Source organism: Bos javanicus, chromosome 5, assembly GCF_032452875.1.
Source record: "Bos javanicus breed banteng chromosome 5, ARS-OSU_banteng_1.0, whole genome shotgun sequence".
In the NCBI taxonomy this organism is placed as follows: domain Eukaryota; kingdom Metazoa; phylum Chordata; class Mammalia; order Artiodactyla; family Bovidae; genus Bos; species Bos javanicus.
In genome coordinates this window covers 93,672,495-93,681,498 of record NC_083872.1, presented here as the reverse complement: position 1 = coordinate 93,681,498, position 9,004 = coordinate 93,672,495, and the positions used below count along the sequence as shown (strand labels likewise).

Below are 9,004 nucleotides of genomic sequence, written 5' to 3'. Positions count from 1 at the left end.
AAGGTAATATATGTGTTGTTGCTGTTTGGTCATGGTGTCCCATTCTTCGCGACCCCACAGACTGTAGCCCACCAGGCTCCTCTGTGCATGAGATTCCCAAGGAAGAATCCTGGAGTGGGTTGCCGTTTCCTCTTCCGGGAGATCTTCCCAACCCAGGACTCAAACCACATCTCAACATGTATTATTTATTTGTCATTTAAAAGATTGTCAGGTGACTTTGGGGAATATCATAAAATTAATTCTTGCCTGAGTTTTTCCCAAGAAATAAACCATGGCCCCACATTTGAAAAGTTTCAGATTTATCTTTCTTTCTTTTCATATTTTATCAGCTCACCAGGCATTGGGCTGGTGCCATCCTGTATCCAGTGATATTAGCACCTCCGTTGACTTCTGGCATGAAGCCTTCATTATGGAATCTTGCAGCCAATCAGAGTTGATGATATTGTATTAATAGTTCCATAATAAAATGAAAAAGATGGCCTTCATTTTGATGAAAGCTGTAAAGTAGCTATTGTGCTTGTTTGGTATTGCAAGGCCCAAATGTATTATTTATGCAATCTTTCTTTTGAAAGAAAAACTGAAAGAGCAGATTTCATTTTACAGCATTCAGTCAAAGCTATTGTCTCATGAATGTGAACATTTCTGCATTTTATTTCCTCAGAGTGTAGAAGGTACTTTTCAGAGATCATCTAAGTAGGGATTTAAAAGTTTAAATACTGCTTTTAAAATAGGTAAGCCCTAATGAGTGAATCTATTGTTCCTACTGGTAGGTAAACTAAATCAACATTGCCATATGAGAACTTGTACCTAATTGGAGTCATAATTTTCAAGGTCTCAGATAGACACTAAGACATTGTTTGTTCATATTAGGAGAACAGAAAAAAGTCAGTAATTTTACCAGACAGTAAGTTATCAAGAACAAATATACACAATCATAAAATACTTTTAAGACATGAAATCTATTTTGTCTAAGTATGTATTCCATCCTGTAGTTATTACACAGTAGTATAATTCTCAAAAAAATTATGTGATCATACTAAAAAATGTATGTAGGAAATAACCTATTCATTGTTATTGTCATTTAGTCACTAAGTCATGTCTGACTTTTTTCCAACCTTCTAGGCTCCTCTGTCCATGGAATTTTCCAGGCAAGAAACCTGGAATGGGTTGCCATTTCCTTTTCCAGGGAATCTCTCAGATCCAAAGATAGAACCTACATCTCCTGTATTGGCAGGTGGATTCTTTACCACTGAGCCACCGGGGAGGCCCAATTTACACAAAGAAACAAAATAAAAAGCAAAAATGAATTTTAATATGAAACACAGGTTTACAATGATAAAATGATGCAACAATTTTCTTGGTGATTTTATAGCCAGTATTTTATTTGAACATCATAAAACTTACAAATTAGGTTTAGTACATCCAGGGAAATTAGGTTTAGTACCAGCCAGGTGGCGAGAGTGGTAAAGAACTTGCCTGCCAACTCAGGAAATGTAAGAGTAGCGGGCTTGATCCCTGGGTTGGGAAGATCCCCTGGAGGAGGGCATGGCAACCCACTCCAGTATTCTTGCCTGGAAAACCCATAGACAGAGGAACCCGGCAGGCTGCAGTTTACAGGGTTACACAGTGTTGGACACATATGAAGTGACTTAGCATGCACACACGCACATCCATTTATCAGACAGAGGTACTGAAACTTAGAGAAAAACCACCCAAGGACGCACAGCCATTTCAGTTGTGTATCTTGGACCTGTTTCTGATCTGATCCCAGTAGAATGCTTTCCCGGTCATACCATGGTCCATCTTCATCCAGCAGTTGCTTTCTTTGTCTATGAGCCACTAATGGTGAGAACTTGCTACTAAAAATTAACAACAAATCAAGCTAACTAATGAATTTCCAACCTAGATAGCATATTGAAAAGCAGAGACATTACTTTGCCAACAAAGGTCCACTTGGTCAAGGCTATGGTTTTTCCAGTAGTCATGTATGGATGAGAGAGTTGGACTGTGAAGAAAGCTGAGCACTGAAGAATTGATGCTTTTGAACTGTGGTGTTGGAGAAGACTCTTGGGAGCCCCTTGGCCTGCAAGGAGATCCAACCAGTCCATTCTAAAGGAGATCAGCCCTGGGTGTTCTTTGGAAGGAATGATGCTAAAGCTGAAACTCCAATACTTTGGCCACCTCATGTGAAGTGTTGACTCATTGGAAAAGACTCTGATGCTGAGAGGGATTGGGGGCAGGAGGAGAAGGGGATGACAGAGGATGAGATGGCTGGATGGCATCACTGACTCAATGGACGTGAGTCTGAGTGAACTCCAGGAGTTGGTGATGGACAGGGAGGCCTGGCATGCTGTGATTCATGGTGTCGCAAAGACTGAGCGGACACGACTGAGCGACTGAACTGAACTGAACTAAATGAATTTCCTAACAGAAAGATATATACTAAGTCCCACTTTTCTATGGCCATGGAGGATTCTATTTTGCTTAATTTTTTTTTCTCCCTAGAAAGATACCTACTATGGGAAAAGTAAGTTTTTTTTTTTTTTTTCTTCTTCTTCTAAGTTGGGTCTCCAGGGAACTATTTCTCAGTGTTCTCTACATTTCAGTTTTCATACTTTCTCCTGAAATAACAACGGGGTATTTGAACTTATTAAGGATCATAAGGATTATAGTAAGCCTTAGTAAGGCTTCCTTCATGGCTCAGTTGGTAAAGAATCAACCTGCAATGTGGGAGACCTGTGTTCTATCCCTGGGTAGGGGAGATCCCCTGGAGGAGGGCATGGCAACCCACTCTAGTATTCTTGCCTGGAGAATCCCCATGGACAAAGGAGCCTGGAGGGCTACATTCTATGGGATCGAAAAGAGTCAGACACGACTGAGTGACTAAGCACACCACAAAGATCATTTGGTATTTGTGAAATTAAAGACTAAATGAAATTTCCTAGGAAATTTCCTAGGATGTAGAGTCTGGCCTCCATAATTTGTCATGCTGCTAAATAAAACTTGCTTGCACAACCACTAAGACTTAATTCAAGGAAAACCTGTCACCATATTTACTCTAATTGCACATGAAGAGTATTGTATAAAAATATAGACACAATCCAGTTTTACACTTGGCCAATGACCTTGCTTTCTATCTCACTGAGGGAATAGGAGCAATAAAAAAATGTCATCATGTTCTCTTCTTCATGTTTACCTACCTACCTGCATCTATGTCTATACCCACTGCTTTCTCATCTGTTACAGAAAGTGCTCCTACATAGGAAAATCTCTTCTCCTTTTTTAATTAAAAAATTTTTTTAATGAACACAGCATGTGGGATCTTAAGTTCTCCAACTGGGAATCAAACCTGTACCCCTTGGATTTAAAGTGCAGAATCGTAACCACTGGACCACCAGAGAAGTCCCAGAAGTCTCTTCTTGTGCAAAAAATCTCATGGCCTCTTGCCTAGTCACCATCATTACTTCAGTAATGATTCTCCTTATCATCTATATCAATTAACTTTCCTTTCTTTCCACATTGTTATCCAGCCTGTTAAAAACAAACAAAAAAATTCTTTCTTGGCCCCACCTACCGTTCAGCTACCATCCCTCTCTTTACTTTCATTTATGCTAAATTTTACCAGAAGAGTTGTCTAGACCCATAGTCTCTAGTCCTCTAGTACTAATTACTCTTGAATCTATTCCGTTTTTTGAAACTCAACTACTCCACCAGGTGTCCTTTTCAATGTCTCAGTCGTGTCTGACTCTTTGCCATCCCATCCCATGGACTATAGTAGCCTGCCAGGCTCCTCAGTCCATGGGTTCTCCAGGCAAGAATACTGGAGTGGGTAGCCATTCCCTTCTCCAGGAGATCTTCCTGACCCAGGGATCAAACTCAGGTCTCCTGCATTGCAGGCAGTTTCTTTACCACCTGAGTCATCAGGGAAGCCCTTTCAAAGTCAATAATGAGTGCAAAGATGCTAAATACAGTGGTAAATTCTCAGTCCTCATCTTACTTGATCAGTCAGCAATATTTGACATAATTGGATCCTGGAGATTTCTTCTTAATTTTTTTTTTTTTTTTGGCTATTTCAGAAAGCACATTTTAAGTCTCCTTTTCTTATTCTTCTTTATCGCTTCAACTTCATAATATTGTAGTGTCTTGGACCATAGTTCTTCTGCCTCTTCTTCCTTCTTTCTGAATTCATTCCCTTGCTCTTACCCAGTGAAAGTGAAAGTGAAGTTGCTCAGTTGTGTCCGACTCTTTGCGACCCCATGGACTGTAGTCTACCAAGATCCTCAGTCCATGGGATTTTCCAGGCAAGAGTACCAGAGTGGGTTGCCATTTCTTTCTCCAGGGGATCCTCCCAACCCAGGGATTGAACCTGGGTCTCCTGCTTTGTAGGCAGACACTTTACCATCTGAGCCACCAGGGAAGTATTGTAGCTTTAAATAACATCTGTATACTAATGATTTCCAGCCTGAACCGTGCCCCTGTACTCCAGTCTTGAATATACCACTGCTTTTTTGAAATCTATATTTACATGTTTAACAGTTATCATTTAAACTCAGAATGTACAAAACTCTCAATCCTATTTTCTCCAACCTTTACCATTTCAAAGGATGGTAGCTCCATACTTCTAATTGCTTACTTCTAAAACCTTGTAGTCATGTTTACCTATCCATCATGCAGTATATTAGCAAATTTCAGGGCAAAAGCCTCTTGTTGAAAGTGAAAAAGGAGAGTGAAAAAGTTGGCTTAAAGTTCAACATTCAGAAAACTAAGATCATGGCATCTGGTCCCATTACTCATGGGAAATAGATGGGGAAACAGTGGAAACAGTGTCAGACTTTATTTTTGGGGGCTCCAAAATCACTGCAGATGGTGATTGCAGCCATGAAATTAAAAGACGCTTACTCCTTGGAAAGAAAGCTATGACCAACCTAGATAGCATATTTAAAAGCAGAGACATTACTTTGCCAACAAAGGTCCGTCTAGTCAAGGCTATGGTTTTTCCAGTGGTCATGTATGGATGTGAGAGTTGGACTGTGAAGAAGGCTGAATGCCAAAGAATTGATGCTTTTGAACTGTGGTGTTGGAGAAGACTCTTGAAAGTCCCTTGGACTGCAAGGAGATCCAACCAGTCCATTCTAAAGGAGATCAGTCCTGGGTGTTCATTGGAAGGACTGATGCTAAAGCTGAAACTCCAATACTTTGGCCATCTCATGCGAAGAGGTGACTCATTGGAAAAGACCCTGATGCTGGGAGGGATTGGGAGCAGGAGGAGAAGGGGATGACAGAGGATGAGATGGCTGGATGGCATCACTGACTAGATGGACGTGAGTTTGAGTGAACTCTGGGAGTTGGTGATGGACAGGGAGGCCTGGCATGCTGCGATTCATGGAGTCACAAAGAGTTGGACATGACTGAGCCACTGAACTGAACTGAACCCTTAAAAGGGGCTTCCCTCATAGCTCAGTTGGTAAAGAAACCACCTGCAATGCAGGAGACCCCAGTTTGATCCCTAGGTCAGGAAGATCTGCTGGAGAAGGGATAGGCTACCCACTCCAATATTCTTGGGCTTCCCTTGTGGCTCAGCTGGTAAATAATCCTTCTGCAATGCAGGAGACCTGGGATCAATCCCTGGGTTGGGACGATCCTCTGGAGAAGGGAAAGGCTATCCTCTCCAGTATTCTGGCCTGTAGAATTCCATGGACTGTAAAGTCCATGGGGTCACAAAGAGTCGGACACGACTGGCAACTTTCACTTCACTTCACTTCACCTTTAAAAGGTATCCAGATTTTGACCTTAATCTCACCACCTTAATCAAAGCCAGTGGCATCTCTTACCTGGAATATTACATTAGCTTTCTCTTTGATCTCACAGATTCTACCTCTACCCTTCTCTTTTTTTTTTTTTTCACACTCTGCTTTTTCTGTTGCTATATTTTTGGGGTTTCTTTTGGCCATGTCATGTGCGGCTTTTGGAGCCTGTTCCCTGATCATGGATCGAACTGGTGTCTCCTGTGTGGAAGCGTGGAGTCCTAACCACTGGACTGCCAGGGAAGTCCCTATCTTTACTCTCCTTAAGACTGTTCTTAAGATGTTAGCCAGAACAATTGTATTAAATCATAAGGCGGTCTGTGTAACAACTCTCCTTAAAGCCATCTGAGAGATTCCTATATAACTTTGAATAAAAGCCGAATTTTTATATTAATCCACAATGTTACCATTGTTTCCTTTCCCTTCCCTCAATCTCTTGGTAGCCATTCTGTTTCTTCCTTGTGCTTCCTTGAACATGATAGTCATGCTCTGTTTCAGGCTCTTCCACAGGTTTATCTCTCAAGGGTCTTGAGGAATGTCTTGAGGAAGACAAATAGAAATTTCAGGGTTTCTTCACCTTTTACTCCATAATTGCTTCTTTTTTCTTACAGTTATGTCTAAGTAGTTCTGAGTGGCTTTGTGACACCATTGTATGGAGTTCAGTGTATGAGATGTCATCCCACCTGAGTGTCTTCAATATCTACTCTGCCACCTTCCACAGTGACTTTCTGGTCTGGTCCTCCCTCATGAGCTCTTATAGTTTCACTAATTTCTATAATTTCTTTGTATTGCCCAGAGTGACTCTTCATAGTTTTCAGCTCTGCGGGCCATTTATGCATTTAGTTTCACAGTAAACTTTCTAAGGATGAGATGGTTAGATAGCATCACTGACTCAATGAACTGAACTTGAGCAAATTCCAGGAGACAGTGGAAGACAGGGAAGCCTGGTGTGCTGCAGTCTATGGGATCTCAAAGAGTCGGACACGACTCAGTAGCTGAACAACAATAAGAAAACCTTCTAATGCTCAAGGATCCTTCTGGGCTACAGAGAACTTGATGAAGCTATCTTAGCTCTTTCTGCCTATAAACATGATATGAATGAAGTGTTCTATCACTCCCTCCGTAGTCCAAGCATGGGGACACTGGGGGTGTTGTAAGTTACTTTTCTTTCTTTCCTCACTCCAAATTATTTTTGGTTTATATCTTTCTCTTATCAGGGATTCATTTTGGGCAGGGAAAGAAGGCAGATGTTTATTTTTCCAGAACCCACAAGATTCTCTTTTTCTCTTTCTGCATTTTCTCTCCATCCATGGAATATTGTATGGTGTTCAATAGTGCTGGAAGCTAGGGAGGCTTTGTTTTCCTTACTTCCAAGTCTCTCATCTATTTAAAAGTCCTGGATTTTGAGACACAAAACTAAGAACTGACTTGCACTTGGTTGGCTTCATTTTGCTGTATCCTCCCTTCCTTGTGGCAGAAAGCATGGAACTCTAGCCGCTCTGATGGCTACTGAGAGACAGGAATTAAAGAAAAAAAAAGTTCTTCAATTTGTATGCAAAATATTATCCTACTGCATAGACTGCATCACCTATTTAGAAGGAAACATAAAATATGCTCTCGCATATTGTTTGTCCTGGGAATTATGTATCCAGGGTTTGATGTAGCTTAGTTGATGATCAATGAGTTTTACATACAGCTATAGGCTTCTTGAAGTTTCAGTTTCAAGGAACTTTATTTCAAAGAATCATTACATTTCTGTAAATTATATATAATGTATATATATATATCCTCCAAACATTCCAGAGTTAGCTTTTGCTTTTATAAACTTTAAAAAATTAGGAAGTCTATAGCCATAATGAAAAAAAAATACATGAAAAAGAAATACTGAATAGTTAATATCTAAGCTCCTTTCTGGAAAGACAAAATATTCTGGTGGTGTTTCACTGATATTTGCTCAGAAAGTTGTTGTTATCCTTTTTTAATTTTTCTTTCTCTTTTTCCCCACTTTCCTCCTTTCTTGTTCCTCCTCTCTTTTGCATGGACTAATTAAAATTGTCTCCTCTGTAGTCATTTTACTCACATTGACCTAAAGCATTTTTTAAAGTCCCAGTGTGTGCCTTGATAGCACATAAATAATCAACATTAGATTCTGCTTTCTGGGAATTTAAATGTCCTAGTTTCTCCCATTTACATCCTCAAATTCTGAATTATTAAAGAATTGCCTTTTTCTTAAAAACAAAATTTAAAATCCAGATGGCCCAACCCTAACTCCTTTTATTTCTTCCCTTCTTCACTCCTGGTGAGAAAGGCATCTTTTGGTATAATGTTGTATGAAAATTTTATTATATGAAATACTTTATACCATACTATGATAGCAAGGATTCCCAGGTGATGCAGTGGTAAAGAATTCACTTGCCAAGACAGGACATGCAAGACATGTGTGTTTGATCCCTGGGTGGGGAAGATCTACTGTAGGAGGAATTGGCAACCCACTCCAGTATTCTTGCCTGGAAAATCCCATGGACAGAGGAGCCTGGTGGGCTGCAATCCATGGGTTGCAGAGTCGAACACAACTGAGTGACTGAGCAGCGCATGATAGCAAAATGAAACGTTTGTTTTTTACAGATGCTATATTGTGAAGCATGTGAAGGACCTAAGTCTACTCCTGCAAAGGTCAGGATCTGTCACTGCCTTCCAGGTGAGATCCAGTAATGATGTTCTCTCGTCCCTACGGACTGCTGCCAGGATTGGAAAGGGATCCAGGGAGTCAGGGCTAAGATGGTTAAAGGAATGAGGGAACCTGGAGGTAAGGATGCTAGAAACAGAATGAATTCCTGGATGACCCATTCAAGTCTGGGATGGAACATAGTCAGCAGTGTTTCTCTATCTTAGCATTGTTTTTGTGTTCATAATCAGAAATTTTCTTTCTGGTATAAAAGTACCTGTGCACTCACTTCCAGAGAGTGCCATAAAATGGAGGAGCCCATTTATAAGTAAGAGATTCTACAAATTTCATACCTCTGAAATGGTTAAGACCAGAGTAACAAAGAGAAGAGAAAACACCAGATTGTGTACTAAAGGTGTTGACTTTTTGTTGTAAAAGTGTGTCATTTGGTGATGAATTTTCTTTTTCTGAGGACTCTGATAAGTTATCATTAATACTGTGCTCTGTGATGGCCTGGGTGGATGGGATGGGGGTG

General features: G+C 40.4%; 1 non-coding gene across 1 annotated transcript; it reads right to left on the bottom strand.

Moving 5' to 3' along the window:
* Window positions 1-4,345: 4,345 nt before the first annotated feature.
* Window positions 4,346-4,417, bottom strand: TRNAC-ACA (transfer RNA cysteine (anticodon ACA)). The gene has a single exon. It is a non-coding gene; the product is annotated as a tRNA-Cys (tRNA).
* Between the last annotated feature and the right edge of the window lie 4,587 nt (window positions 4,418-9,004).